The 24,686-nt window shown below is 37.2% G+C and overlaps 1 protein-coding gene across 1 annotated transcript in view; it reads right to left on the bottom strand.

The window, feature by feature from the left end:
• The window catches only part of LOC121374082 (ornithine decarboxylase-like), a 40,016-nt gene extending 25,376 nt beyond the window's left edge, over window positions 1–14,640 (bottom strand). The window contains exon 1 of the mRNA XM_041500998.1: window positions 14,456–14,640. The gene's annotated coding sequence lies outside the window, so the exon portion shown is untranslated. The remainder of the gene's footprint in view (window positions 1–14,455) is intronic.
• Window positions 14,641–24,686: the final 10,046 nt, after the last annotated feature.

Consider the following 24,686-nt stretch of genomic DNA (forward strand, 5'->3'; position numbering starts at 1 on the left):
GGAATGCCATTCTTTTTTCGGATGAATCCAGATTTTCTTTACAACGTAGTGATGGCAGGGTGCGCGTCTACCGTAGGAGAAATGAATGCTATGCTGACTGTTGTGTTCTTGAACGAGATCGTTTCGGGGGTGGGGGTTCTGTCATGGTCAACGAACTTCGTCAAGCGCTCATTCAGGAATGGAACAATATTCCACAGGTAGAAATCAACACTTTAGTCAATTCTATGCACTGCAGTGGTCAATTCAAGAGGTGGTCATACCCATTATTAAGTGGGTGGGTTTTTTTTTAAACCCCTACCACACTTGGTCAAAATTTCTCCCAGTTTCTGTTAACCTATGGCTATGATTTTTGCACTAAACAATGCATCATGGAACTCTCTTTAAACGCATATATAACAATTATTCCCCCGGTCTGTTTTCATCAAGTTATGTTCAAGCAAAGTTAGCGGAAGTTTCTTATTTTGTTCAGTATATATATATATACAGTCAACTCCACTTATTTGCACATCGGTTTATAGCATAATTCGGTTAATCGACTATTTTCACCCAACACGGAACCATTTGCCCTTATAACACTACAAAACATCCGGTTAATTGCACAGACTACAGGCTATATATCGGTTATTTGCACATATAAATAACGATTTTTTTTGTTCTTTTTGGTGCTAAATTAATGTCACAAATGACTGAGAATGTCTATCAAACTTTGGCAAAAAACTCAAATAAATCACCGATTAATCTGTTTTGTTTGAGCTCACTGTGTGGTAAGCCGACTGTAAGTGTAATCGCTGTTTACAGAGTCGACGTGTGACATGCAAATGAGATGGTGTGCACGTTACTACTGGCGAATCACAATACCCGACTACAAGATTTAAGAATGACATAATTAAGTTGAATAAACCTAAGACCTAATGTTTTGTTTGCAATATATTGCTGTTAATCAGAGGCCATCTCAATAACAAGTAACTCTCCGACTATTATTTTTAGAAGTACCGCCTGTGCGCTTGTACGCATGCGCACTCAACTATTGAGGCCCTATTCGATTGACGTGTTCAGGGCAATCATTGTTCTGTATCAATTATTACGTTATGTTGAGAAGCCTTGTTAATAATTAAAAGATTACAGATCAATCGTCCTAGGCGGTTATGTTTTTTTTAATAAATGTGACCGAGAAAGGGTTGTTGTTCACTTATTCATTAGATGCAGTGTACGCTATATCTGTTAAACGCAAAAGAAACGATTTATCACTTTCCCGGAAAATGTAGCGGAAAAAAAAAAAAAAAGACTGGTGGGGGAGGTCGTCAAAAAAACAAACATAACAAAGACCGTTATTTATGGATCGTCCCTAAGTTTCTGCTATATTGTTAGACACCAATCAGTCGGACCTCACCATGAAGGTCAGTCAATTGTGTTAGACCGGTCATGCATGCAATGCAGACTGCTGGAACTGATAACGACTCACTAGCCGAACTATAGCAAAGTCATTATTTGGGGATCACAAATAATACCAAAGCTTGCCGTATCTTTTGGGATGGAAAGAACACCATACCAGCAAATGCATACAAGTTCACGTAATTCTATTCAGTCAATCAACAGCCCGGTAATTCCGGAAACTGACGTCATTTTGTAAACACGTGCACCGATGAAACGTGAACTTTTTGATGGTTCTGTTGTTTCAAGTTTATCTCATTAACTACATGGCTAATACACTTTGTTTACACTAGTGGATGGTCAGTGGGGTTTTTTTTAATGCACAAAGTTTGTGTTTTTAGAAAACGACGCCAGTTTGTGTTTTTAGAAAACGACGCCCAGTGACGGACGTTGTTGGTTTTTTAGAAAATGATTTCTGGTCTGGCAGATTAAAACAAAAACGCCATGCTTTATATATATCGATAGATATATTTTTTTACATTTATATATATCTAACTGCATGTGACATGTGTTAACTGTAATAGTTCCGGTATGAAGTACCGCATTATGCTAGACTGTCTCCCATGCCACTTTGTAGTTGGATGGCTGTTACAAAGTGAAAGTCGGTACTCTATCGGTTAATCGACTAACCCGGTTAATTGCACAAAATCGAGCAGCACCGAGGGTATGCAAATAAGCGGGTTTGACTGTATATATATATATATATATATATATATATATATATATATTAAGATATATGCATATAGGCTGGTGGCTTTGGTGCATTCTGGAGGGGTAGCACAGTATCTGTGTGACTGGTAACAGGTCGTTTCGCTCCTGTTACTAGATCACCCGCGTCGTTTCAACCCGGATCCATTTGTAGTTAACTGAGTCGGTTCACCCACATGTAGGGTCGTTTCGCACTTTTTTTAAATTTTGTTAATAAAAACATTTATTAATTGCTTTATCATATATGCATCGGGATTTTATAATATAAACACCAACATCATACATGTACATCCCTCCGCCCCTTGCACAGAAATACAAGTCTCTCAAAACCGGTGTGAAACTGAATGAGCATTTTTCCACTTGTGAAACAGTCGCTAGCCAGTGTTTTGATAGCAATAAGGCCGAAAAAAAATAATTACTTGTTTCCTATTACATGCTGGAAAAATATAGGGTAGGTAGGATTTTTTTTTTATTTATGGATATTAAATAAAGGTGTCGACTACCGGTATCCAAAATAACCTCTGCATGTATAGAAATGCATTATGCAAACCAACAATACCATTCATCACAGTGTTTTCCCTAGAAATGAAGTAAGGCATGGTAAAGTGACGTTTTGGGGGTGCAATTTGTTTTTAAAATTTTGATTAACAGTTTTTCCTACTGGATGAAGAATTGATTAGCAACTATTGGAATTTGATTAGCACTTTAATAAAATGAGAAAAAATTAATAAAACACATTCTTTTCAATAATATTGCATATTTCTTATACATGTATCTGTATTGTGGGCTGCTTACCCCAAAATAAAACAAGTACAGAACAGTACATGTGAAGGGTCATCACTGTCACTTGTTTACAAGGCCGTATCCTCCAGAGGTCAAGGAGGGCAGTTGCCTCACCCCTCCCCCTCAACACACACACCCAGAGAATCTCACTTTGGTTTTGTTTGGCTATATAGAAAATAGCATAGAAATGTCAGGGTTTAATTTTTTATAGTACAACATATTTCTGAATAATATTTGTCAATGGTTATGCTAAGCAGCTTGGTCATCTAACTTGTTCAAAGTGATTTTTTAGTCTTTCCTGAGTTGATTTGTATGTCTGATCCAAAGTGCGATTGAAGCACGAGAAAAATTCCTCATTTGGCTGATCATTCCAACGTATTCGGTGTTCATTTTTGTTATGAAAATTGACAATTCTTAAACGATATATATACGTATTTTACCGGAACATTATTTGCCGAGGCAATTCGAAATTAAAAACGCCAAGCTGTTAATTAGTCAATAACACCGTATGTATATGCAAACATTTTCGCGGCTAAAATAATTCGCGATCAAGCTTTCATTTTACATTTTCACGAAAACAACAAACTGAAATCTCGTAGTCACGAGATACCAGACGTGAGTTCAGCCAGCCGTTTGTCGCTAATGTTTGCCAGACTGTTTTTTACGCAACAAGTTAAACCGAACGACCACTTCGACAACGGGTCAAAATAATTATCAGACATTTTGACTACTGGCTATCGCTGAACGCAGATCATGCATAGCACTGAGTGTCTCTTGTAGTATAAAACCACGTGGCAGGTAATTTGACGATAAAAATAAAGTGCATGCGATGCGCTATGTGTTTTCTACCTATAGGCATTATTCAAAGCTAAATCAGAAATAAGTTAACGCGTAATTAAATATGCGGAGCTATCAGCATGTTCGCAATTTTCGCGGTATATTTAATTCGTGAACATAATATATTTGCGTGCACGGTAGGCTACAAGTTCAGTGTACAAGGTCATAGCTGCTTGCAAATTAGGATACCATGATGACATAGCAACTAGTACGTTACGTCACTGTTCTTGTTAAAACATCAAACATCATCCGTGTATTCCGACAGTATTTTCTATTTGAAATACTAACACACGCGAGAAGGTTGTACACTGAGATAAATTTTTAAAATGTTTATCACTGGCGAATCAGTTACCTTGGCTGCGATCACAGAAAATCGACACTCCTAAGTGCGTTCTTCTCCCGCGATCTCAATTCAAAGATCAATTTGGTTACAAAAAACATGCATCGCAAACTGCTAGTCATTGTTACAATATTGCATCGCGATCGCAAGATTTTGCATCGCTTTTTGCGATGCGAACCCAGTCATTTTGCAGCCTGGGGGGCATATTTTATGTGCAGTTTTAAATATAAGGGCTTTTTTTCTCCATTAAACAATTTTCAAAAGAACAAAAACCGTATGGCCATTTTATTTTCTATATCTATTTCATAACTTAATTAAAAAAAAGGAAATATGTAGTACTATCCACATATAAATTTTATAGAAGGCAAGGCATTTTGATTTTGAGGGCAACATGGTGCTAACCCATCTGTGGGAGAGTACATACAAAAGACCCCTTGCTGTGTAATAGTAGGCAATTTTAGTCTCATACTAACACTTAACTTCCGTACTGGTCCAGGAAAGACTTGGTTGAACCTTAATTGGATAGAAACCAGTAGATAAGTTATAACAATTTGTTTTAATGAAAACTGACAAGAAGGGTTCTATATTTATCTGTCCAACAATAACATTTAAAATTTGTTTTATGAATATTATCTTTCCTAGTGTATCTAAGAAATGGTAGACTTACCATTTTATAATTTGCAATGTACATTGTTAGCTTTATTCTGTATGCATCCAGTATTAAAGTACACACTTGGTTTGAAGCAATCAATTGATCCAATGAATAGAAATGCAGTATAAATGCTCAGAATGCTCAAACGAATGTTAAAAAGTAAAGTTTGTTTTATTTAACGACGCCACTAGAGCACATTGATTTTTATCTATAATATCATCGGCTATTGGACGTCACACACATGGTCATTCTGACACTGTTTTTAGAGGAAACCCGAGAAGTTCCCAGTGACCACTTACAAAAAATAACGAAACGCATCGAGATCTTACTGACATATTTAATCATTTGATTTGGCAGTAAACTCCATCATATCGGTAAACATTCCCTCCCCTAGTTTATCAGAAGGTCACTAAATTTCTACAAGGCCAGTTTGTCGCTGGAGTAAATCATATCGGAACACCTCGCTACGCTAGATGTAGAATAAATCGGAAAAGATCGCATATATTCGTGAAAACTATTTTCCGACTCTTCGCCCGATATCTCACGAAAGTTACCGAACTTCAATTTGAAGGGAAGTAACTCCATCAATCGTTAGAAGAAAACATTTCGTGGCTAACGGGTCGCCAATAAAACTAAATTTGCGATGGTAAAACCACCGATATACGTCCGCAAATCGGAACACACAGTAGGGTTATCCCCTAAATGACACCAAATTAGTGCTTGTGATAGTTTTGGATATACAAATAAAGTTTTAGGGTCGGCAGGTTCAAATTAGGGTCGGTTGGGTAACCGGAAACAAACAATATTTTATGATACGCCTAACATATAAAGACGTTTCTTTTGTCTTTATTTTGGGTGACTGGCAATACTCTTGAGTTGGACACCAAAACAATTATGAACAGTATTCAGTAAACTGAGTAATAAATCATACAAGTAAGTTTGGCACTTTTTTTTTGTTTTGTTAATAAAAACATTTATTCATTGCTTTATCATATATGCATCGGGATTTATACACGGATGGTTTATTCTAAAATTCGAGCAGATCTAATTAAAAAATAAATTTCAGGTTGAAACATCTGCTAAACAATAATCCCCTAAAACAGTGTCATACAAGACGTAAACTGAATAATAAGTACATCTTAGCATGTACTATATTATCATAAAGAACAGGATTAAAAACAAAATATTTTAACTGAAATGCCAAAATGTGATTGGCGAATACATATTTAGATTGGCGAATGTTTTGGTGAACAAAAATAGCCACCCAGAGCTAGCACTGATTAAGTTTTTAGATACTTATAAACATGAATAAGTAGAATGAAATGGAATGAAACATGATACCAATTTCCATTTCTGTAGGTACACACATTTACAAAGTTGATATCTTATATTATATGACATATTTTATAATACCATCAAATTGCAGTATAACAGGAAACATTATTTCTACTACAAAATAAGCTCTTTTTTTTTTACATACTCTCGTTAAAACAGTTGATATAACAATTATTGTTTGTGGTCAAAAAGAATGCAAGATTTGGCCTCCTTTTTATTTTGGTAGTTATATATGCATGATGCTGCAATATTCCAGTTAGCAAGAAGTTGTCATGTAGATGCATTCTTAATCTTTAAAACCCAGACATTGACTTCAAAATGTTTGTCCTGGGTGAAATACACATGTAGTATCAAAATTTTATGTTTTGGTGGTCATCTTGAATATTTTAAAATCTTCATGGGTGCCAAAATTGCATGACCTAGATTCTCAATTAGTACTCTTTAAAGATGCAAAAACCACAATGAACTGTTGTGGGTACAAAATTGCAAGGTTTTATGCTCTGTGGCCTCACTATTGGACTTTACATACCCGAGTTAGACCCCCTCACTTCAAATAGCTCTAGCTAATTAGTGATACCATGCCCAAGCTAAACCAACCATAAAACCTTCTGAATACTAGGGGTGCTATGTTATTCATTTTCTAGGCCTCTTTTGAGAATCATCTCCTGGACTACAGGAACCCTGCATATTTGGCACAATATTTACCTAAAATATTCCTAAATAAAATTAACGTGTGTCATGGTTAACGCAAAATATTTCCGATGTCAATCGATTTTACATTATTATTATTTTTAAATACATAAAAACTCTTGGTCAAGTTTTTCAGTGTTTTACATAAACCAGTGTTAAACCTAGGTTTTCATATAACCTAGTGTTACGAAAACCCAGACAGAGTTTGCCTTTAGACTGCAAAATGTAAGTAAACCTCTCACAAATACACAAGTTTCTTAAATTTCTATTTTAAATATTAAAATAAAACTACAGTGTACCCTCGATTTATTGCCCCCCGATTTAACGCCAACCTCGCATACCGCCAACTTTCTTTAAGGTACTGTTTTCATTCATGTTTATTTCCATCGATATAACGCCACCCTCGGTATCCGCCAACGACGTTTTTGAATGAACTCCATTTAGCCATTATAATTACCTCGATTTTTCCGCCAATGGTCTGGTCACAAAGTTGATTATAGTGACATAATTACTAGCGATCTGTTGAATGGGAAAATTCTAACTCCGTTGTACTCTAGCAGTACACACTGAATCTGTTTTTGTTTATTGTCTAGCAATTAATGGATGTAAGTGCTAGAATTGTTTAGGCAGGCGCGGTGTTTGTGTCCAATCAACACTCGGTATAGAAAGAACAGCCGCTATAGTGATCACGTGACAGAGGGGTGCATTAGATTCATTATTTCAATCGCGGATTGTTCTGTCGGGTCTTTGAAGTGCTGGCAACAACGACTCAAGTTTAATTAATAAACAAACTTTAGGTAAGTTTTATTATGCTCAAGCATATTTCGACCATGGCCTCATGTTAAGTTGCTATTTAGCTTTGGCATAAATGCGACGACATCGGTAACGCATTTTATTACAGCAGAATGAATTTAAAGCGAAAACGTATCGTATTAGACGCGGTTAAAAAAGACAAATTGTTCAGTACTCGAAGATAAATTCAACTAAAAGTCAACAAGATATAGCCAATCACTTTTCAGCGTTGTGACGGCATTCGTTTTGTGAAAGCTTTGTGAGATCTAGTTGGTGACATCACGGGCCGGCTTTCAATCGACGAACAGCTGAGAATGGATGTTGATGAGTTTGTTAACATTGACAACGAAGCAGACACATTTGCTAATATCAGCGACGAGCAGATTCTTGAAAGTGTTAAACAGATTCACGACGAAACGACTGATGACCAGGAAGAAGAGTCCAACGCTGAACTGGATCCCACATATGTCATATTCTTGACAGTCAGCAATTTAAAAAAAAAAAAAAAGTTTGGTAGTAAACCCAAGGCACCCTCACTATACCGCCAAAATTATTTTGGAACATTGGTTGGCGTTAAATCGAGGTTATACTGTACACTGCATACAACTATTATTTTTCATTTTATTGTCTTTTCCGTTATATATTATCTAAAAAAGGTTCAAAATTTTTATTGGTTTGAAAGTTATCCACCAGTTGGCACTGTTACATTGTTATTTCTTAAAAATCTTTTTTTCAATGTTACACTTATTGTCCGTCTTTACCATTAGTTTACTAAAAGTATCCTGGAAGCATGAGAAAAAACACCATTTTTTTTTTCATGCAATAAATCTGTTTTTAAAAGCCATTTGCATGATTGCATCACTGACTTACATTGCAGATTACAGAAATACCATGTCATGAGTATTTACAGTTATAATTTTAGTTTTTACCGTTATCTATGTCGACTAATGGAAAAGACAGATTTGACACCTTTTCACAATCATCCATCTGGACTAACATTACATCATACATATGCCTATAATAGTAACAATTATAGATATCTATATGCATTTACGAAAGTATTTACAGTCACTAGCTTTTGAAAAACAAAGGCGAGTGAAAAATCACACACCTCAAAACACTATGGCGAGTGAAAAATCACTCATCAAAATGCTACGGCAAGTGAAAACCAAGCATTATTAATTCCCAGTTTCTAATTAATAATAAATTAAATAGGCAAAGACCTTTTGATTGGATTGGTACATCTTTGAAGATGTCTATTAAATCTTGTGTTTTTTCATTTGTATAGCAAAGATAAGAACCAGTCATATTAAAATCCTGCATGGACGCTACAGTTCTCGTAACAATTTTTTTTCTGGCATTATTAAACAAATCTTTCTATCAGTTACATAAGGTAAATAGTGGCAATCAAAATACAAAATTATTTTACATGCGCTGTTTGTTAAGTGTAACGTGCGTTATTTTTCACTCTCGCCAGATTGAAATTATGTGTGCTGTACGAGCGCGATCGCACCAGTGCACCTTAAAAGGCAAGGTCTGCCGTGGTGTTTATGTCGATTGATATGCTGCAGGTAGGAGTTTTAGCCACATATGTTGCTATTGTCGTCTATGGGATTTGGCAGTAATTTCTATTAAAAATTTTAAAATTTAATAACATTTCAAAATTTCCTAAATATTTATTTTAGTTTCTGAAGACTGACCCAGTCCTTGATTTTTGAAAATTACAGGCGAGTGGAAAATCGCACACCTCAATATACTAAGGCGAGTGAAAATTCACTCCCCAAAATAAATAAAATAGACAGTGTAGCTCCGATTTGATTGTGACTGGTACGTCTACAAAACTGTCTATTAAACCAGTATTTCTCCAATTTGTTTAACAAAGAGAAATACCAGTTTAACGACTGCATGGAAGACACTGCCATTTTTTTTTTTTGTTATTGTTTTAATAAAAGGACCTTCCAATCAGCTAAAAGAGCTATGAAAACTGTTGATTTTTGTAAACAGTGGAAATAAACATACCCATCTATTTTACGTGCACTGTTTGTTGAGTGTAACGTGCACTCTTTTTCACACCGTCAGATTGAAATTACGTGTGTTGTACAAGCGCGATCGCACCCGCGCACCTTAAGAAGCAAGGTCTGATTTACCATTATTAATTTTCTTTTCTATTCATAAATTAACGGTAAAGACAATTGTGTACTATTATGCCTTATGATTAAGAGTAAAAACAGAAGCACAAAAATATTTGTATGTACATTTAAACAAATTATACATTTCTTGTTTCGCTATTTGAAATTATGTGCCACTGAACATATCTGCTTTAGATGTTACTATTAAAGACATGAAAAACTACATTTTATATCTGTTAAAATTCTTTACTGTTATTTTCCCCGTTTTGTGAAAATAGCCCGTATACTGATAGCAATTGTTCTCCTACATATTTCACGAGAGCAATTTATTAATCACCATCAATTTTCGAACCATAACCACTGTTATAGACGTCAAAGTACTGTGAGCAGCCATGTTTAGAATCGTGTGATCGGTCCACCATTAAGGGAGTGAAACTCGCACAATAATAATGTGATGGCATTGCATTGGGTTGCATTTTCAGTATTTATTACCTTTTTAGTACATTTTATGCAAGCAAAAATAGTATGTCGGATAATTAAACCTCATTCAAAGATTGTAGATTCATATCAAAGTTAATGGAAGTGTGTTAATCATTAAAAATGTAAATAGTAAAGCACACATATATATATATATATATATACACACACACACACACAGTAGAATCTCGTTGGATCGACCTCGGAAGGGTCGAACACATTGCACCGCTCGAACCAAAAACGAAGTCCTGAGTGTTTTGTTCAGTAAACCCGTATATTAACTGTTGATGGGTCGAACACATCCAGGGTCGACTATAAGCCTTTGCTCGAACTAAGTTATTAATCCCATCTGTGTTAACAGCTTATTTCCTTTGAACTGGTGATCCATCAAATGGTAAACTATCAAACAGGACCAACCATTACTGCGCTTGGGCAGTTGGTCATTACAACTTTCGGATTAATTATTTAGGCAGAACGAACTATAGATGAATTGGGCAATCACAACAATAGCCATGCAATCCTTTTGTTACCACACTTGTGATGTTGTTTGTTAAGCGGCTGTTGGTAATGATTTTTGAAGTACAGCTTGTGTTACGTTAACTGAGATGAACCGCAATACCAAGCAAACAATTAGTGCACAAATGGGCCTCAGCATAAAGCGTTACTTTGAACACGATTACATTTCTGGAAAGTGGACAGTGCTGGGGGTTTTCTTGTTGTTGAAATATTCAAATTGTTTTGTAATAAATATATGTAAATACAGATTATGATTTTGCCATTTATTTATTTTATGAGAAATGACTTCACCGATCCTATTGCACATACAAGACTGTTCAGAGTTTTATTTCCTTTCAATAAGGGCAGATAATAATAACCGCGCGATTTTAAAAAACCCCACAGTGTGAGACTTTTTCCCTTTAATTCAAAGTGAAGATCGTTTCAAAATAAGTATTTCTTGGTCTCCATAAGCAGTGTTCTCGCTGCTCCATTTAAGCGGGGCGGCCCGCCCTGCTATTCCATTTTGCCGCCCTCCTTTCACGTTCTCCGCCCTCCTTTTATTTTTGTGCGCCCCCCTTTATTTTCCAGCACCTATCTCCACTATTTCCAAATGCACACTTTTTTCACACAAAAAAAGATCTGCACACTGGACATCAAACGAAACAAGCCGTGTTGTGTACAATACATTTATGACAGTTAACGTAACATAATTTACCAGTATTTTTAACAGCCTCTATTTTGTCCCATATCTGTATCCATTTGTATGTTTAATAGACAATAAAAGTTATATATTTTATTTCAGCAATGAAAACATTTTTATTTTTTACGGATTCGGGAATCTCCGATTGAAAAAAAAAACCCTCACTTATTTGGCGCCAAATTTGTCACGTGATCAGAACGGTCATTCTATCGTTTGTTTCCACTAACTATCGTCTGATATTTTGTCCTCAGTTGCAGATATAATTCGTTGTAACTGATTTTTACTTTCTGTCATTTCTGTCATTCTGTTTATTCAGCAGTTCTTTATAAAATATTGTAAACTTTTCATTTTGGAGAGAGATGAATGCATATAAAAACAACGGAAGTGGTAGTGTTTATCATTAAAATCATTTATCTTGAGTGCCTAATAATATATACACCGCCTTTACAAAAACGAAACTACTGTTTATCAGCTGGTGATAATATTTTATCACAGCGATCGATTCATTCGATGAAGATGGAAATAACAAAAAATGTATCCGACATTAGGGGATCCACTTTAAAAACATCTTTATTGTTTTTCGTATATCTTGAAATCTTTATTAAAAATAATATTAAAACTTTGATTGATTCAGCAAAAACGGAACTGCCCGTGAATGTCAGACCGATATCATCTTCAGTTTAATTAAAAGACGAGACTGCTTGTATTTCGTATTTATAAACCTTTTTGTAGGCAAAATAAGGAAATAACGAATATGTCTTTTAACAGTCTACCAACACACATCAATATGGTAACCAAACGACCCCCCCCCTCTTTTTCTTTTCGTTTATTGGTTTTTTTAAAGGTGTGATGTCGAGCGGCTGCCCTCCTATAATTTTCACCCAGCGAGAACACTGATAAGCTCGATCTAACACCAGATACTCGTAAATAAAATGTGTTGAGTGTGTTGTTAAATAAAACATTTCCTTCCATAAGCTCGAAACAGATCACAATACACGATTAGGGTGGAAAAACGTGATGGTAGTCATTATTTTGACCGCAATTCCATTCCGAGCAAAAACTGTTCTGAGCTTGCTACAGGCGTAATGCATTAGGCCGATTAACCTTGGCTTGTGCTTGCATTCGAGGTTAATCTTGATGAACTAGGGCATCCCCCAGAAACAAAATGGGTGACATTTAGGGTTTGTGTTAAGAAAATCATACATTAATGATAAGAGACTAAGAGTAATTAATTTTGTCAAAAAGTTAATTTTTAAAAACAAATCTGCAAAATATTTGGGTATGGCGCCATACCCATTTTACCGTCTGACAGACAGCCTGCCTATTATGGGCTCTCTACCAACTAGGTTAAATCCTACCACACTTTATATTCCCAAAATAGTATTAGTTTATATTAAAAATAGGAAGGACTTTCCTTTGGCACTGTCACTAACCTAGTTCATCAAGATAAACGTCTCCGGCACGATATTTATTATTGTGATGTTTATTGCTGTGCCGTAACGTTTATCCATTGGATCGAATTTTCCATTTGCAATCACGATTTAATCAAATCAGGCATATGTGCTTTATTTAAGAGCCTCAACACGTACAACAACATATTTTAATAAATTTTAGACAAAAATATTAAGTACAATACCTTTGGTAACCTTTCCAGGATTAGATGTTTGAAGATGACACATTTAAACATTTGAAAGCTATTTTTATCCTGGCACATCGAAAATGCGGAATGAAAATTTTGTGGAACGAGAATTATTCGTATCAAGCATTTTACGTACACCCAGTAAAAAGAAATATTGCGGAACTGAATGGAATTGATTATTAAATTTATTTATTTTTGTTTCTACATATGTGCTTTGTGTGGGTTGCATTATATACATTGTTAATAATATTATCACATTAAAGTTTTGGGGTGTATTATTCTTTCTTATTATTATTAAAAAAATAATGATTGTTAGTACAGGTCATTACTTATTTTAAGGCCTTCATTTATTTACTTTTTCCAAAATTATTATTTCCTTTAGTAATTGTTTTTAAATATTATTATTACAGGCCCATTGCTTACATGTGTTTCAAAGGTTTTTCTCTCTTTTTTTCTCTTCTTTTTTGTTTTAATTTAATTTCTTTTTTTTTAGCTATAATTACTGGTCATTAGTTATTTTAGGGGTTTTATTCAGTTAAATTTAATTGTTATTATTAATTTATTATCAATTAATTGATTTTTTTAAAAATATTATTCATTAATTAAGTTTATTTATTTATTATTATTAACGTGATATTCCATTAAATATCGTGGAATAAACTCGTGAACCCGAGACGAATAATAATAAAAAATAATCCGATTCCACCAACAGTTTTCAATCACATTTTAAATATGCTCACAATGGCCGGCGGGAATATTCGAGATTTTGTTCGTAACTGAAAATTGGATTAATGCAGGATTACTATTTGGACAAACTGTCTATTTATGCGTAAAACGTGACTCGGGAAGTTTTCTTTATACAGTAAGTGTTTATATTTATTGGTACATCTCATATTTCGCCACGAAATAATTAATTCCATGGTTGTATCGATTCCGCCTGAAATCTGGGCGGAAACTGCACGCTTGTTTTTGCTGTTCAAGTTGTAAACATCGGGTCCAATAAATGTCAAAATGTTTAAAAACGGACCGTAGATGTTTACCTTGGTGAACTATCACTAACCCTAACCCTAACTATTAATGATAAGTATTAAAATTTTATAATGTTCTTTATACATGAAAAATATAATCAATTTTGTAAGACAAGAGTAATATCCCCTTGCTTTTTCGACATGGCGTCCACTTGCCATAAACCAACGGTGCTTCTACAATCCGCCAAAACAAATGTGGCAGGAGTCTGGGCCAGTAGTTTTAATAAATGTAGATTTGATATATTTACAATTGTAAACACGTTAGTAACATCATAATTAACTGACAGTGCCAATGGAGAGACTTGAACTGGTCACGAAATAAGACTTAGTTCAGCCATTTGTTATTGTCAGTCAGTGCCAGGCCAAAAAGTTCGTTAAAATTAAATATAACGTGTTGACTCATTTTTCAATCTTACCTGACCAGAAGGTTCAAGACCGATTACTTCTTGTTCTTTTACGGCCGTAATCTTGCTGGATTTAGTAAATCAGAAAAAGAAAAAGTATACAGGCGACATAAATAAATGGGAATAAAAATTCTGTTAATACCCACAGAAGACTACATGCAGACTACATGTTTTTTTTTACAATATGGCGATTGACCTCCAGAGTAGGAATATTAGCATGCGTACAAGCAATTATTAACTTACTAATACGTGATTGTCAATAGTCATCTGATTAACAAACTGATGTACATCAATTGATATTTGTAATATATCAATAGCCGCTATGGTATGCCCACATATATTACATAATTAAAGAAAAGCGAAGGAACTATTTTCCACATAACGAAATCAAAGGAAAGAATCCGGGTCGTTTTTCTTTAGTATCAAAGTTCATGGCAAGAATCGATTCGTTCCCACATACTCGCCCCGAGTCGTTTGGCCCATTTTCCTTCTGACATTCGGTGACCATATTTGAAATACCCTTTTTAAAGTCTTTTTGTGGGTGGGACTTTTTTTTAATTCATCATCTACAGTATAATATTGCTTTGAAAATGCACCATGAGAGCGGAGATATTCATAATTTCAAAATGAAACCCCTGTAGATCGCGTCCCCTTTGAGAGCTCAACTTATATCCCTTCGAGGGGGCGGGACGTAGCCCAGTGGTAAAGCGCTCGCCTGCTGTGCGGTCCGTCTAGGATCGATCCCCATCGGTGGCATACTGGGGGTATTTCTAGTTTTAGCCAGTGCACCACGACTGGTACATATCAACGGCCGTGGTATGTGCTATCCTGTCTGTGGGATGGCGCATATAAAAGATCTCTTGCTACTAATGGAAAAAATGTAGCGGGTTTCTCTCTACGACTATGTCAGAATTACCAATTGTTTAACATTTAATAGCCGATAATTAATAAATCAATGTGCTTTAGTGATGTCGTTAAACAAAAACTTTTTTTGTTTTAGAATATCAATGTCTTAAAGTAACAACGTGTTTGTGGTCGTCCTGGATGTAATGTGTTACTTATTTAGTTATTTAGTTATTGTAAACCTAGACAGTGAAGTGGTGTCATGTGATATCGAACATTAAGTAACAGTAACAGTGTTTGTGGGTTTGTTTTTGGGTTGTTGTTGTTTGTTTGTCACCCTGAGTTAGTGTTCCGCAAGGCTCAATGGGTAGGTGTAAACCACTTGCACCGACCAGTGATCCATAACTGGTTCAACAAAGGCCATGGTTTATGCTATCCTGTCTGTGGGAAGCGCAACTAAAAGATCCCTTGCTGATGGTCGGGTTTCCTCTCAAAATCTGTGTGGTCCTTGACCATATATATGTCTGACGCCATATAACCGTAAATAAAAAATGTGTAATAAAACATTTCTTTTTTTTCTTTTTTTACATAAAACAATTAATACATTGTGAAAAGAAAAGTGAAAGTACAATAACATACATAAACACAAAAACACAGAAAAAATCAGTAATTCATAAGTAAGTTACAAAATATAAATACGTTTTCTAAGCTTTTTAGAGTTAAATAATTAAAATTATATATATATATATATATATATATATATATATATATATATATATATATATATATATATATATATATATATATATATATATATATACTCTTCAAAAAAAGAAACGCAAAAGGGTACAAATGGGTTATAACTCCGATTTTATGTTTCCTACCGGTTCATGCTTTGTGAATATAAGGTCATTGCATGTCCCAAACACATTCCCACGGTTACATTCGATAAAACGCACCTACTGTACAATAAAGTTCCAAAATGTGAATATTCGCAAAAACGCAGCCACGTGCAAACCATGTCACCACTGCACGTGCGTTGTCTGCACGTGCAACATGAACACCGACAGTATAAAAGTGCAGGGTGTTCGCTTGCCTGGCCTCTGTATCTGGCCGACAGTTGACAATCCAGGACATGCCATGTCTCAGTGAACCGCAGAGAAACAATGCCATCGGCCGACAAAACGCAGGCGAATCCAGAACGGCCGTTGCCAGGGCATTCCATGTGTCCCCAAGCACCATCTCCAGACTGTGGGACCGTTACCAGCAACATGGATCAACACGTGACCTCCCTAGATCCGGTCGACCACGGGTCACTACCCCCGGGCATGACCGCTACATCCGGGTACGCCACCTTCGGGAACGATTGACTACTGCCACCTCCACAGCCGCAGCAATACCAGGTTTGCGCAGGATATCCGACCAGACCGTACGGAACCGCCTACGTGAGGTAGGAATTCGTGCCAGACGTCCAGTTCGAGGTGTCATCTTAACACCACAACACCGTCGACTCCGACTGCAGTGGTGCCAGATTCATCGACAATGGCCTCAACTGCGATGGAGACAGGTGTGGTTCAGTGACGAGTCCCGATTTCTGCTCCGACGTCATGATGGAAGATGTCGCGTGTATAGGCGTCGTGGTGAACGTTATGCGGCAAACTGCGTGCAGGAAGTGGACAGATTCGGCGGGGGTAGTGTCATGGTGTGGGCAGCCATCTCGCACACTGGCAGAACTGACCTGGTCCACGTGCAGGGCAACCTGAATGCACAGGGCTACATTGACCAGATCCTCCGGCCACACATCGTTCCAGTTATGGCCAACGCCAACGCAGTGTTCCAACATGAGTGTTAACATATAGAGTTAAATAATTAAAATTATCATATATATATATACTCTTCAAAAGAAGAAACGCAAAACCACATTGTCGTAACATTTGGAGAATTGATTTAATTATTGAATGGTGAGTCCCATAATTACCAAATGTTGCAGGATTGTTCACAATTCACTCTAGTCCATTGTGAGTAAGTGATAGGACACACCACCAAGGTCAAGGTCATCTGGAGTCAATACCGGGTGTGGCCTCCGCGTGTGTTGACAACTGCCTGGCACCGCCTGCCCATTGAAGCAACCAGAGTACGGATGACGTCCCGGGGGATGGTGGCCCACTCGGCCTGCAAGGCTGCTGCCAGCTCGGGCAGGGTCTGGGGCTGTGGTTGTCGCTGTCGGAGGCGTCGGTCCAACTCGTCCCATAGATGCTCACTTGGGTTCAAATCCGGTGATGTCGATGGCCAAGGAAGGACATTAATGTTGTTGTTCTGTAGGAAAGCCGTTGTGAGACGTGCTGTGTGAGGCCTGGCGTTGTCATGTTGGAACACTGCGTTGGCGTTGGCCATAACTGGAACGATGTGTGGCCGGAGGATCTGGTCAATGTAGCCCTGTGCATTCAGGTTGCCCTGCACGTGGACCAGGTCAGTTCTGCCAGTGTGTGAGATGGCTGCCCACACCATGACACTACCCCCGCCGAATCTGTCCACTTCCTGCACGCAGTTTGCCGCATAACGTTCACCACGACGCCTATACACGCGACATCTTCCATCATGACGTCGGAGCAGAAATCGGGACTCGTCACTGAACCACACCTGTCTCCATCGCAGTTGAGGCCATTGTCGATGAATCTGGCACCACTGCAGTCGGAGTCGACGGTGTTGTGGTGTTAAGATGACACCTCGAACTGGACGTCTGGCACGAATTCCTACCTCACGTAGGCGGTTCCGTACGGTCTGGTCGGATATCCTGCGCAAACCTGGTATTGCTGCGGCTGTGGAGGTGGCAGTAGTCAATCATTCCCGAAGGTGGCGTACCCGGATGTAGCGGTCCTGCCCGGGGGTAGTGACCCGTGGTCGACCGGATCTAGGGAGGTCACGTGTTGATCCATGTTGCTGGTAACGGTCCCACAGTCTGGAGATGGTGCTTGGGGACACATGGAATGCCCTGGCAACGGCCGTTCTGGATTCGCCTGCGTCTAGTCGGCCGATGGCATTGTTTCTCTGCGGTTCACTGAGACGTGGCATGTCCTGGATTGTCAACTGTCGGCCAGATACAGAGGCCAGGCAAGCGAACACCCTGCACTTTTATACTGTCGGTGTTCATGTTGCACGTGCAGACAACGCACGTGCAGTGGTGACATGGTTTGCACGTGGCTGCGTTTTTGCGAATATTCACATTTTGGAACTTTATTGTACAGTAGCTGCGTTTTATCGAATGTAACCGTGGGAATGTGTTTGGGACATGCAATGACCTTATATTCACAAAGCATGAACCGGTAGGAAACATAAAATCGGAGTTATAACCCATTTGTACCCTTTTGCGTTTCTTTTTTTGAAGAGTATATATATATATTTGGTTTTAATTGACAGAAAGCGAGTAAATAACTATTTCTTTCATTCTTAAAAAACATACATGTAAATATATAATGAAACTCATCCCCGATGTCGTAAATTTTACATAATGGACATACATTTGTATTCGATTGTTTAGTGATACATTTTTCCATCTGCCCGTTTCAATAGGAAGATTGTGATTTGAAAAATCAGAATCGTAATAATGGATACCAGTGTTTTTTCTCAATAAGTGTGAGATATGTCTCAAATGCAACAGTATTTTTTAGTAATTTATAATTTGAAGCTGTGGGTGAATTATTAACGTGAGTATATACCATGATTGTAAGTATTGATCAATACGCCTTGTGAAAATACACGTTTTTAACAAGGAAGAACTAGTAATACCATTGCACTGCGAGGTCCATAGACCTATATATGTTACAAACATGATCAATTTGTGATTAAATCATTAGTGTTCACATCATTTAGTAATACTTTATGCACCAGTAATGATAACTTGGACTGTTTTCCAGTGAATAATCGATACCAGATAGAAATGATTCTTTTTTTTTTCTTTTTTTTTCTTAATGTACAACGGTATCGATAACATAAAATTGCAAAAATGTGAGTTAGGATAATTGTCACAACAATGATAGCGTTTTATATCACTACCAATGACTGTTACTTGTTAGTTAAAGGTTTTTTTGTTTTTGTTTAACGACACCACTAGAGCACTGCACTGCACTGCAAATATCGTGAGATAATTGGCATACATCTAATGATCAAAGACAAAAAATAATAAAACTAAATATTTAATATAGCTTTGTCCATTGTATTTTTTAAAAGACGTTTATTGTATTTATTTTGTTGTTTTATTAACAAATATTTTAATATACTTATACATGTAGTAAATATGTCAATTGGGACTACATAAGTAATTTCAGATACGGTGTGAATTAATATGTTAGTGTTTGAGATTCGCATACAGATTTAGACGCTAAAATGTTTAGGCTACATAGAGAAACGTTCGTAGGCGCGTGTGCAGTTGGAGGAGGGGGGAGGTCGAACCCCTCCCTCCGACTGCAAGAATATTTTCTTTTTTCATTTGTATTTTCCGGGGGAGTATTAACCGACCCCTCCTTGAAACCTCGTTCGCCACAGTCTAGACCCCCCCCCCCCCCCCCACACACACACACACACCAGCACAATTTCTTGTCACACTACTTCGAGACGTTTCAGAAAACAGACTTAGAGAGAAATGTAATGTTTTGGGAATAAGTAGACTATAAAATAGCTGACTAAATTTTAAGTATTATGTAACCTTGCTATGAACGGGGAAGTTTAGATGGAGTGTGCACTGGACTCTCCCCTCCCCTCCTAAATACGATCGCCGTATAGATAGCCAGCCCTCGACTGAGGTTATGTGTACTTCTGGATTACGTAGCAAATATGGCGACCTCCATTACAGTTGTATTTATGGAATTCATCTTTGTATGCGATATTTAGCACTATGTGTGTACGCTAGTCGACTGGACATGAGCGCAGTAAAGATCCTTATGGAATGCAGCATCGGTTAAGTACAAAGAAGGAAGGACGAAGGAAGGAAATTATTTATTTAACGACGCACTCAACATATTTTATCAAGAAATAACCTAATGGGTCCACCGACGGGAATCGATCCTAGACCGACTGTGCATCAAGCGAACGCTTTACCACCGGGCTACGTCCCGCCCCAAGAAGGAAGGAAATGTTTTATTTAACGACGCACTCAACACATTTTATTTACGGATATATGGCGTCGGACATATGGTTAAGGACCACGGACCACACAGATATTGAGGGAGGAAACCCGCTGTCGACACTTCATGGGCTACTCTTTTCGATTAGCAGCAAGGGATCTTTTATATGCACCATCCCACAGACAGGATAATATACACCACGGCCTTTGTTACACTAGTTGTGGAGCACTGGCTGGAACGAGAAATAGCTCAATGGGTCCACCAACGGGGATCGATACCAGACCGACCGCGCATCATACAAGCATACATACATACATACATACATACATACATACATATACATGCATTATGCATTTGGTTAGGCAGCATGTTGCTGTTATGTTTTTTTTATTATCAGTTAGAAAAGACGTTTCAAAATGTGGTTACCTCCCTTTACCTTTCTTTGGAGGTAACCATATACAAATTTCGTTTGCATAACATACATAATGTAGTCTACACGTTTTCCTGTCAGTTTGTTGGAAATATGATGATTAGCCAATTTGCGTTAATTTAATGTCATCAGATATATTGTAATATTTAGTGTTTTACTTAACAGCGGGGATAATTTTCAATACCGAAATTTCGGTATTTTGAGATTTTCTACACATTTTAACATGGATTACAACTAACATTGTGGAAATATGTGGTGGAAAGGTTTCAGGCCGACTCATTTTACACGAATATGTCTGTGTTTTTTGCTCGAATTTGACCCCTTCCCCCGTCTCGTACATGTACGCTTATGAATACCAAACAGTATCATGGGTATATAGCCCATCTCTAAACTCCAAACAGTATCTAGGGTATACAGCCCTAAACTCCAAAACTGCCTAGATGCCAATGGAAAATAATAATCGTATTAGTCCTCAATTTTTTGTTGTTGTGGGAGGGGTGTACAAATCTCTCCCGGTTTCTGTGGGTCTCTAAATTAATTTGGACACTGATAACATGGAAAAAAAAGGTTCTATGTAAGAAATTATATTTAACTTTATCTTCTGTGTTCTGTATTCTGTCATATTGTTCCGCTAATTCGTACTTACATGAATAATTGGCCAGGATAAACTACAGCTAAGTAATGTGTTCAACGATGTCTAATGTGACTTTAAAGTGACTGTCATGTGAGAAGTACATATTCTTATTCATTGTTCGCTTTATGGTGATTTTAGAGCAGATCTTTTTAAAAAGGCGGAAGTTTTTGTAATAAACGTTTATAACATTCTAGATAAAGACACATTATCATTAGGCCAAAAAAAATAATATGTGTGTTTCAGGTTTCATCTCTGGAAAAAATAGGGTAGGTAGGTAGGAACATTGCTGTATTATTTGTATTGTTGTATTGTGTCTTATTTGTACACAACGTAAATAAAGAAGTTATCCGTCTTTTTTTCCGTCAGTCGGACTGTTTGGGATTTTTACTTTTTAGGAAGGACACCATTTCACCCTACGGGGCGAGACGTAGACCAGTGGTAAAACGCTCGCTTGATGCGCGGTTGGTTTAAGATCGATCCTCGCCGGTGGCCCCACTGGGCTATTTCTCGTTCCAGCCAGTGCTCCATAACTGGTGTAACAAAGGCCGTGGTATGTAATATCCTGTCTATGGGAAATATTTTGCTGCTAATCGAAAAGAGTAGCCCATGAAGTTGCTACAGCGGGTTTCCTCTCTCTCTGTCTGTATGGTCCAGGGCCCTGTTCCACGAAGCGATCTTAGCTATACGGCTCTAGAATGAATACTCTATCCATCTGTTTACTTAATTCCCGATTTTGTTCAACCACAAAAAAAGCTATTGAAGAAAAACCTCGTTATTTTGACGGCCAAAACAAACATGATAAAAGTGTTTTGTGTTATTTTAAGGGAACGAGTTATATTTATATACTTAAAAAGTGTCATGATGAAATTTTGTATACCTTGGAAGTTAAATTAAGCAAATACATTTTGGAAAGTCATTTTATAATTATTCATCCAAAATTTGTTTTATGGTTTAGGCATATGTTCGTCTGCTGCCCCGGGTTTAGGACATCTAATCTTATGTTCCAAATTTCTTTCTTTTTTCAGAACAATTTGTGAAGACTGCGACCAACTATACTCTGGAAGACCTGCCGTCAGCAGACAGTGGTTGTTCATCAAGACAGACCAGGCAGGCACCAGTGCACGAGTGTTTTGAACTCGAAGTCATCTCAAAGGACACCGCGTTTCCAGATTCATTGGGATGAATGATCTAGTTTTTATATATTGTTTAATAAATCGACATTACAATGCAGTGTAGCATTAAGTTGTTATTAGTCCCCCACTGGACATCTAAAACACCAATCCTAGTATATGGATACATGCCGTGTATCTCGAATAGGTCACTGTGACCTTGACTCTTACCCTTGACCTACATCTGGGGGTTTTCAGATGTGTTTAGACAAAATTTAATGATAATGTGACGTACGTTGTATTGTGTACATAAAGGTTCCACAACGAATGACGGTTGATTATTGTATTTATTTCACTCTCGTTAGTTAAGACATGGGTTATAGTCTTAGGTGACATTTTGAAAATTAACTAACGTGAGTGACATATGTAAGATAGTCAAACTTCACGAATTGAGAAACGTATTTCATAAATGAGGGGATTATAGTACATTTCTGATGCCATTCTACTACATTTAGTTTTTAATTTCTCAAGTTGATCAGAGAAAAAATAGGAATTACAACTGTGACGTCACATTAAAAATATTGCATCACAATGCGTTTTAATCCAATCCAAAGCCTCTGCTGCCAGTGGTATCACAGTGTCAGTGATGTAACACGAGCAGTTATAGGATAAATAGACTATGCAGGCTGCCTTTGAATATAAATGTAAAAGCAATCAAATCATAAGCAATTATATATAAGCATTTACAGGTCTCGAACAATACATGGGTTGTTTTTTGTTTAGAAATAAGGACGCATTTGAATATTTAGAACTTAGTTTATGTGTACAATTTAATTGCATGTAACATCTGAACACATGAGCATATTGTCCTTGATTCCAAGTCATAATGAAGGAAGTATCTTCCCTTCATCCACCGTGTAGTTGGTACGTGCAGGTTGAACTCCTTGAGGTGGTCCAGAATATATACCGTTGAGAAAACCCTCTCATGAATCTGATAAACTGACCTAAAAAAACAAAACAAAACACCGTTCCCTGTCCAACATATGTCCTTGTTGGCGTCAGAAACCTCATGCAGGATCAATTACTGTGACAGTGCCGTTTTAGAGTATCTTTAAATAATACATAGGAAATGTTTTTGTTTTTTTGTTGTTTTTTGGGTGTGGAAAAAAACGCCATTTTGGACACTGCTTATGAAACGTGACATTGTTTCTGTTATATCATCAGTATACATGTCTGCGTCAAGGGACGGTTCATTTAACACTTGAAATGTATGATTATCATTACTGTCATTTACACTCTGAGTTGCTAATGACAATCTCTTCCTAAATCGCTTTTCTCCTTTCTTTTGCGATGATATATGTTGTGGTGATGTTGTAAATTCCTTGTTGGATGTAGGATATACATCTATAGGTGTTGATATGGAAGATGCTCTCTTAAATGGACTGAGGAATCACAATTTGCAAAGTCTGAGGTACGACGATTACACAGCCTTTTGCCAGAACTGGATCTCCTAGGTGTCAAGACGGGAAACAACTCTCCTCTTTCGTGATTAGTAAATGCCTAACTTAACTAAACTCTTTTTGTATCTCCCCATTACTGAAAGAAAAAAACCAAAAACACAAGTTGCGCCGACTGTCTCGTAAAACTACAAAAAACTATTTCGCCGTCACCTGTTATATGTCTCTCTCTCTCTCTCTCTCTCTCTCTCTCTCTCTCTCTCTCTCTCTCTCTCTCTCTCTCTCTCTCTCTCTCTCTCTCTCTCTCTCTGTCTGTCTGCTTATCTCTATCTCCTTTCTGTCTCTGAACAACAACATTCGGTTAGACAAAATACACATAGTATACTATATACTAGTATATATGAAACATTGGTTAATTTATGTTTATTCACATTCCAGTCAACATACACAATATATTGGACGCCAGTCAAAAGTCTAAACTTAATGACCCAGCTTATTCCACCTCCGCCTGTGAATGGACGTCTTGGGTTACTACTAAAAGGTTTAAGCCGTTTATATATAATAATGGGTTCAGTCTGGTATCATTTCCGCATTCATGTACATGGGCATGTATGTGAGTAATGTGAAAATCAGTATACATGTACCACAAC

Source organism: Gigantopelta aegis, chromosome 6, assembly GCF_016097555.1.
Source record: "Gigantopelta aegis isolate Gae_Host chromosome 6, Gae_host_genome, whole genome shotgun sequence".
Taxonomy (NCBI): Eukaryota; Metazoa; Mollusca; class Gastropoda; order Neomphalida; family Peltospiridae; genus Gigantopelta; species Gigantopelta aegis.